We start from the raw sequence: 9,396 nt of genomic DNA, 5'->3' as shown, positions 1-9,396 counted from the left end.
CAGACCACCTGCCTAATAGTGACCTGGTCCACAGTATGCTGGGGGTCTTCTCATGATTTGAACCCACATGAAGAAGGGTCCTGAACAGTTAGTGTTAAGTTAGATTAGGGGTGAGAAATTAATAAGATGAGAAATAAATAAGAGAAAAGCAATAGCTGTAGTCACCAGGTCTTGCATATGCTAATGCCTGGAAAGTTTACTAAGAAAAGTATCATATATATATATATGTGTATATATATATATATATATATATATATATAAAATTTGCAGGGAAAAAAACCAGCTGAGGCCATCAGAAATACAGCAGACCTCAGAAACAGCTGCGTAAAATGTGATAATCACAATCTAAGGGGAAGAATTCCTACAACTTTGATTCCTACAAGGCTCTAACTCCAGCCATATACTATTCTAGTCAAGTTTACTCTTGCACGAGTATGCAGAATGAAAATTTCCTTTCATCCAGGCCTCTGAGAAACTCTTGGGTCAATTTGCCTCCCCACACCTAGCAGCAAAAATTAATCTAGAACATATTTCTTAGAATTGCATGTGGGCCAGTATAGCAGAGGCCTTCGTAATTGAAGTTACTCCCTCCTACTGTTAGTGTAACAGAAGACCCTGTTTTGTATCAAATTGATAAGAAATATAAACAGGTCACACATTGGAGAAATAATTCCACCAAGTCTGGCTTGGTGGGGTTACTTCAAGGAACATAAGTGACTCAGACAGCTGCTCTCTTGAAAAGCCCACTCAAGCCCCAGGGTCGCTCAATAAGGTGGTATTGATGGAGCAACTTGAGGACAGGACCACTTAAGTGTCCCCTCCCTTAGCCATACACTGTCTCACAGTCATACAGCCTTAATGAGGGCATTCTTGAGCCTTGGAACCTCCAGAAGAGAACTTTTATCTTCCTTCTGCTGTCCTCTGCTCACCCCACCCATCCAAGAGGGAATTTTTCAAACTGAAGGAAATGGCCACACTCAGAGGAAATGGCACAGCTGTCTGAATATCTCACATACATATACATGATAATAGCGAACACTTCTGAGAGCAGATGGTCAAGCAGCTTCCTAAGAGCTGCTGTAGTGCTAAAACCCATTGGCTCCGCTCATCCTTCCACCATGAGGGAGGAAAGAAATAGGATGGCTTCCCCACCCATCATGCAAGCTTCTCCTTATCTCAACTTTGGGAAACAAAGTCTTCACCATGCACCATGAATATGCCTTGGGTTATTAGTGTTTAATGAGACTCTTCCATAGAGTGCATATCTCCAAGAAAGATGGATCTGCGTGCCTCACCCATTTTGGCCTGACTTAACATAGTGTTCCAGTTATATTAGGTATGGGGAAACCCTGCAGTGGGAAGCCATGTAAATGGGAGTGTCTTTGAACATACAGAGGCAAATCAGGAAAGGTTTGGTGTGTTGAGGCAGGCCAGGGCAAAAGTGTGCCTGCAAGTGTGTAGGGCTTAACACAGAAGTGATTTGGAGCCAACCAACCTTTTCCTGCATCTCTGACATCAGATGACCTCAGGGACTTTCCACTGCTCTGCCGTTCTCCTTGGGAAGTTTACCCCCCTCTTCCCCTCTTCTGTCCATGCTTCTGAAAGAATAAAAATACAGCCAAAAGTCAGAAGTTTAAAAATGCTATCTCACCCCTAAGAAGCCCTAAATACCTCAAATTCTACACCCTGCCCTCTACCTGTACTAGCTGACCATAAAGTTAGATTAAAATCTTAGAGAACAATCTTGAGAAACAGGGAGTTTCTCCTTGTGATTTTTCACTGGTATTCTTGTGATTTTCCAATGACACCACCCATGCCCCCTTGGGTTGTGGTTTCTCCCTTTAAATACCCTTTCTCCCAGCCTCTTGGGGTCGAACTCCTGTGGCCCTGGGTGGGATATGAGTCTCAACCCCAGTGCACTGGTTCCTATCAATAAACCTCATGTTTATTACAGCAAGGACGGTCTCACGTGAGTTCTTGGGGGGGGGGTCGCATCATCCTGAGACTTGAGTGAGGGTCTCCCCTCTCTGGGGGTCTTTCATTTGGGGGCTCTTCCGGGATCAGTGACCACCGTCATCTCCGAAGACCCACTTGGAGGTGAGAGAGCATCTGTGTCTTTGTCTGTGTCCTTGTATTTTGTGCTGGCTAAACTCTGGGTCTGTATTTGCTACTCTGGGTCTTTATTTGCTCTCGAGTTCTGGAGTTGTGGTTTTGCAGTCGCTCCCATCTCAGGCTGAGAAGGGAGGCTCGTATCTCAGGAGAAACTCGAGTGTGAGTGGTAGACGTGCCAGGGGCTCACCGATTGTGCTGCCCTGGGAGACATCCCAGGAGGTCTGGGGGAACCCCAGGGACGCCTGGGAGATTCCCATCTGGATGCTGGCGAGGATTCGGTGATTCTCCTGGATTGGAGAAGAGACCCGTCCTCACAGCTGTCTGTATTTCTAGAGTGGTCTTTGTGTGTTTTAGGTTACTTGTGACTTTGACGATGGGACTCCTGAGTTTGACTTTAGACAATTGGACTGCTAGAGCACACAATTTGTACTGTGGCAGACTTTTTGCTCCTTGGAGTGGCCAGCGTTTGATATTGGCTGGCCTCCAGAAGGCACCTTTGACTTAACCATTATTTTTGATCTGCTGTCCTTCATCTGTCTTTGGTGTCCCCTTGGGAAGGAGGAGTGAAGTGGAATCCACTCCCCTTCATCTGTCTGTGGTTGAGAAGGAAGAGTGATGTGGAATCCGCTCTCCTTCATCTGTCGTTGGTGAACTCACCGAAGCTCCCTTCTAAATCAGTTCAGTTTTGTGGTGATCTCGCGGCAGCCACTTGTTTTTTGTTTTTGTGCGCACTTCTATTTTTTGTCTGTTAATCTTTTGATTGTCTTTCTGTGTGACTGAACGCTATTTGTCCTGTTTGGCAGACTTCTATTTTCTGGACTGTTGTTTTCTCGTCATCCCACTTAAGATGCTTGTTAGTAGCTGTTACAGAAAATACAGAATCCTACTAGAGGCCAGAAAAAATGTTCCAGACATGGATGGAAGGCCCTCACTTCTGCCTGTTGACTTCAATACACCTGAGCGCCAGGTCTACCGTCAGACTCCAATGTTGGGTCTCCAATGGAGGGGCTGAAAAAACGCCCCACCAACTTGGCTAAAGTAAGGAAAAGATATGAAGAAAAAGTTGCAGAAACTTGAAGGGTTAAGCAAAGTCGCTGAGAGATTTATTGTAAGTTTCAGAGAAAATAAGGTTGATGTGTGGTTCAGGGTCTGTGCACAAAAGTGGACAGCACCTAATAGCTGTAGAAGAAGATGCAGACAGAGAGACTGAAAAAAGAAAGAAAGAAGACAAAAAGAGCAGAAAGCTAGGGAAGAAAAGAGACAAAAAGAAGAGGAAACTAGAGAGCTAAAGAGAGATAAAAGACAAGAGAGGAACATATACTGGCCACAGTAGTTAGGGAACCTAGGAAGACAGTACCTGGCAACAGAAGAGAATTCCTGGCTAAAGATCAGTGTGTCTAATGCAAAGAAAAAGGACACTGGGTCAGGGACTGTCCCAGAAAGAAGAAGAGGGGCCACTGGAGAGCCTCTCGGTCCTAGAGTGCTGGCTATGCACAGAGATAGAAGGGAAGCCCGCCCAGTTGTTTTGTGGATACAGGGACCCAACACTCTGTGCTCCAATGCCCCAGTGGGCCAGTATCTAAAGACCTTGGGTACAGGGGGCTACTGGCAACAAATAATACTTATGGACTGCCCGAAGAACAGTGGACCTTGATGTGGGCTGGGTAACCCACTAGTTCATGGTCATCCCTGACTGCCCCTATCCCTTGCTCATGAGAAATTCCCTCTCCAAAATGGCTTGTGTGGGCTGAAATGGCTGGGTGAGGCCATGTGTATGCATATCTGCAGACTATGTATGTGGAGGTTAAGACTTGTCTCAGTGCACCAGTACCTGATGCTGGGAGATGTGTGGCTTAGTGCCATTCTGCCTGGAACACATCACTCTTGCCAGCCGGGCACTAACAATTATCACCCAATCCAGGATTTAAACTGTGGTAGAGTGGCTGATGTTTTGCCTTTGAATGAAATGCCCAGAGGATGGGACCACTGGTCAGCTGACATGGACTAGATTCTCCACCTGTTGGGGGTAATCTGGTCACTTGGTGCCCAATCCTGACCTGGAGCCACCACAGCACGAGTGTCAAGCACTGGCAGAAGCCCATGGGTGGAGGGAAGACCTCTGCAACTGACTGATCAACCCCTGCTGAAAGCTGAAGCTACCTTGTCCACAGATGGGAACAGTTCTCTTCATGAAGCTCAGAGATAAGTGGGTGCTGCCATGGTGGACAACAAAATGTCATCTGGGATGGCTGAACCTCTACCCCCCAGCACGTCAGCACCGCAGATGCCTTTGCCATCTCTTGAATGCCCTGATGAAACCAGCAACTGTGAGTATTATTCATTGCCCAGAACATCAGGAGGGAAGAGATTCAGTGGCATGGGGCAGTAACAAAGCAGATCAAGTGGCTCGAGAAATGGCTATGCAGGAACCTATCCTGGTTACAGGCCTGCAAGAGACGGCCACTGGGAACTGGGAGCAGACTAAGGGATGGCCTCATTTAGAATGTACAACAGAAGAAAAGGCCCAAATTGCTTAAACAAACAAAAAAAAAGACAATGGCACACTTGAGGGAAAACTATATTAATCAGAGAACAAACAAAAGACTCACTTTGCCAAATACAGAAATGGACTCATTTAGGAGATAAGAAGTTTGTCAAAGTAATTAAGGTGTATGTAATAGACTTCAAGATTTTAGCCAAGAGATGCAGTAAAAAATATAAGGTATGTCAGTAAGTGAATGCTTAGCAAGCAAACAGGGCAAAGAGACCTAGAGAGTTTAGTGAAAAGTCGAAGTGAACTTCACTGAGATAAAACCAGGAAAATATGATCACAAATATCTCCTAGATACCTTTTCAGGAATAGAGAGAAGCTTTCCTCACCAAGCAAGAGATGGCCTCGGTAGTCATCAAGAAGATACTGGAAGAAATCTTCTCCCTGGTCTGGAATGCCCAAGGTAATCTAGTCAGACAACGGCCCTACTTTCGTTGCCAAGGTAAGCCCAGGTGTGGCCAAGTATTTAGAGGTCGATTAGAAATTACGTTGTTCAGGACAGGTAGAGTAAATAAATAAAACTCTAAAAGAGACCCTGACCAAATTGACCATGGAGACTGGCACAGACTGGGTGGCACTCCTTCCCTCTTGCTCTCTTCAGAGCAAGAAATATCCCTTCCAGATTCAGCCTTACCCACTTTGAGATCTTATATGGGACCTCAGCTCCTCTGACTGTATTCGATGATGTTATTGAACCAACATGTCATAGTAATAATGATTTGTATGCCAGGCTAAAAGACCTACAGGTGATACAGAAAGAAATCTGCTCACAGCTGGCAGCAGCCTATGTCCCGGGGACCCCTGAGACATCTCATCAGTTCCAGGTCAGAGACTCGGCTACATACGACGGCACCGAACCCAGACACTCGAGCCTCACTGGAAAGGACCGTACCTGGTGCTGCTGACCACCCTGACAGCCATCAAGTCTCAGCCCTCACCAGCCGTGTACTAGCTGTTGGTGCTGAGAGCTGGGACCTAGAGGGACACTCAGATCTTCAGAAAGCTCCCTAGACTTGCACATCAGATAAGTGGATACATCAGAGACGTGACTGGGAGGTTGCTATAATGCTCACTTGAGGAGTGCGCTTTAGAAACAAGAATTTCATGTTTTCCCTGGGTTCCATCGGGATAGGAGTGGGTATAGGCTTGATTTCTATTGCAAATGATGCAACATCCCCCTACTATGAAGGCATTATGTGCATTAGTACTTCTAACACTTCTTGGGACTGGGCCTCAGGGATCATAAGTTTAGAAGTTCTAAGACAGTCATAACCTTGGTGTATAGGTTTAGATAGTGTCCAGATTGGAATTCTGATGCTAAAGACTTAGTAAGACACAAAAAAAGAGTTGAGAATTACTTAAGGCTGTCTAGGTGCTGCAAGGGCAGCTACAAGGACATCTGCTGTTGCCCTGCAACACAAGGCGTATAGAAAATCCAGAACTGCTTTTGACTTAGATATAGAAAGAGTATAAAAGACTTTTTAGCTGACCTCCAAGAATCCCTAACCTCCCTTCAGACTAAGAGAAGATTAGACCTTATATTCCTTAAAGAAGGAGGTCTGTGTGCTACACTAAAAGAAAGAATGTTGCTTCTATGTAGACTATTCAGGAGTAATTAAAGACTCCATGAGTAAACTTAGAGAAAGGTTAAACAAAAGATAGAGAGACTGAGAAACACATCAGGGAGGTTCGAGAGCTGGTTTAGTAGATCTCCTTGGATGACTACTCTGATATCTTCCTTTATAGGACCCTTCTTAGTTTTTCTTCTGCTTCTGATTATAGGTCCATGTGTGTTAAATAAACTAGTTACCTTCATTAGGGAAAGAGTGAGTACTGTTCAGATTTTGATGTTACGCCAACAGTGTCATGCTTTAGGAGGACAAGAAAACCAATATCATAAAGATACTAAAATTTAGTTCTATGATTAGAACTAGCCAGTAGAAGAAGTGGGGAGTGAAAGAATAAAAATACAGCCAAAAGTCAGAAGTTTAAAAATGCTATCTCACCCCTAAGAAGCCCTAAATACCTCAAATTCTACACCCTGCCCTCTACCTGTACTAGCTGACCATAAAGTTAGATTAAAATCTTAGAGAACAATCTTGAGAAACAGGGAGTTTCTCCTTGTGATTTTTCACTGGTATTCTTGTGATTTTCCAATGACACCACCCATGCCCCCTTGGGTTGTGGTTTCTCCCTTTAAATACCCTTTCTCCCAGCCTCTTGGGGTCGAACTCCTGTGGCCCTGGGTGGGATATGAGTCTCAACCCCAGTGCACTGGTTCCTATCAATAAACCTCATGTTTATTACAGCAAGGACGGTCTCACGTGAGTTCTTGGGGGGGGGGTCACATCATCCTGAGACTTGAGTGAGGGTCTCCCCACTTCAGGGGTCTTTCACTTCCTTATTAAGTCTTTTAATGACATTAGAAGAGTCTGCATGTCAACTGTTCTCTTTTCCTGTTAGTATTACAGAGTCCTATAGTATGGGTAAGATATAAACAATAGAAGTTTCTCTTTGTGATCCTAGAGACTTATGAAGAGCATTTTTTTTCCTTCGGAGCTGGGGACCGAACCCAGGGCCTTGCGCTTGCTAGGCAAACACTCTACCACTGAGCTAAATCCCCAACCCCCATGAAGAGCATTTTAATGAAAAGGAGCAAGCTGGGAAAGGAAAAGTATGAAATGTATGGTTCAACTAGTAAAGGGGTACTAGCAAGTGAAATGGAATTAAATTCTATATTTTAAGGAGAGTAAAAAAGTTAAGGGAGTGGTAACTTTGAGGCAAGATCCCACCCAAGGAAGCTTAAGTCAAAGCATGGTGATACACACCTTTAATCCTAGGGGACAGAGGCAGGCAGTTTTCTGAGTTCAAGACCAGCCTGGTAATAGAGCAAGTTTTGACCAGTTTATCATACAAAAACTTACATAGGTACCTGATTTGGTTAAGCCTTTGATTCTAGTACTTAGGAGAGAGAAGCAGGCATAGCTCTGTGAGTTCAAAGCCAACCTGGTCTACAAATGAAATCCAGGCTAACAGGGCTGCATAGAGAGAAACTGTTTCAAAACAAATTATGTATATATATGTATGTATAAATACATATATATATAATATATATAATTTATTCTTAATATAAATGTTAGCAATGAATTAATCCTGTACTGTATTTCTTTACTTTATGTTGGTCCCCAATAATTACACAGATAAACCAATATTTATTTAAAACTGCAACTTAATAGCTGAGCAATTAAATGATATATCTTTACTTTTATGCTAATCTGGCTACCTCCCAACATCATCCAACCCATAACAATTGCATATCATTATTCATCTGGCTCTTCAGACTTCTTCTTCATGGCTCCAATTCCCCCATCTTGCCACTGATCTCAATTTTTCTCTCTCCCTCCCTCAGTTGGTGGACAACCTGCCCTATTCTCTCTTCTGCCCAGCCATCGGGTGATTTCCATTTATTGGCAAGGCAGAGAATAAATGGTAAGAACTGTTTTCACAAACTTGAGACAGATGATTCTTGGTACAAGCATTACATTGTCATGTGTTGTGGTTTGCCCTGGAGTTATCTGCATTTTGATGTGAATTCCACTGCCCCAAGGACAGCTGCCTAGTCACATACTCAGGACTGATGTAACTTCGCCAGAGCCTTTCCCCCATTTAATTTGTAAAATACAGGTGAGGGCAGGTACAGGATAGAAGGAGGACTGTCATTGGATGAGAAGGAAGGATGGGCAGGAGAGAAGTTTGAAGGAAAAGGAGGAGACTGGAACAGAGAGAAAGAAGAGACAGGAGGGACAGGGAGAGAAGCCGTGGCAGGAGAATACGGCAGGTGACTCTAAGATTCTGCTCTGTGTATTTACAGATTGTTATTAATGTTCTTAAGGAATGGATGGTACTGGGCTTTATATGTTTAGGTGGGCAATTATATCATATCAATTGGGCCAAAGGTTATTGTGTTGTGTGTTCTTTCATGTAGCGATTTAAGTGTAAGAAAGTGTGTGGCGGTTGGTTTGGGCCGCCACAGAGTTGAGATGTTTGTTTCTGGTATTGAAACCTGTCTGGGGAACTAGATAGGTAGCGAGATTGCTGCCAGGCTCAGAGAGAGGCCTTTGGCGGTGTGATATGGGATGGAGCGGAGCGGCTGAGACGCTTTGCTGACTGAGAATTAAGATATCAGATACCTTGGGGCACTGCAGTGCCGGAACTAAAGTGGGTAAAAGGACAGCATTTTAGTTTTTATAATTTTCAACAGTCATGTCCAGATTTAAACAGAGAAACCGAGGGCAGAGAAATCAACATTTGAATAACACAAGGGTAAACCTTACACAGTGTACAAAACATTATGGCTACATACATACACATATATACATATATTGTAGGCATTTTTTAAAAAATGGAGCAGATAATAATTTTTAAACACCTCTGTATCAGGCACACTCTACCTCTTCTACTCTGGTACCAATAAAACAGAAGAGAAAATGAAAGTGTAGGTGATTTTATATGAGAAACATCAACAAAGTGCCTTTGACCAGAATTCACCATCTACTTACATGGGTGCCTGCTTTAGCAATAGTGGATGTGTTTTAGACACATGATATCATTTGGATTTTAAGATTTGACTCTGTTTTTTAGCAAAGAAAATACACTTACATATGAGAAGTTCACACTCTGGTCAATTTAGGAAAGATAAAATTTCTGTTTTCCTTTTCATATCTAGATTAAAA

The sequence above is a fragment of the Rattus norvegicus genome, chromosome 17, assembly GCF_036323735.1.
Source record: "Rattus norvegicus strain BN/NHsdMcwi chromosome 17, GRCr8, whole genome shotgun sequence".
Taxonomy (NCBI): domain Eukaryota; kingdom Metazoa; phylum Chordata; class Mammalia; order Rodentia; family Muridae; genus Rattus; species Rattus norvegicus.
The sequence above is the reverse complement of the archived record's forward strand: the minus strand, read 5'-3'. Positions refer to the sequence as shown.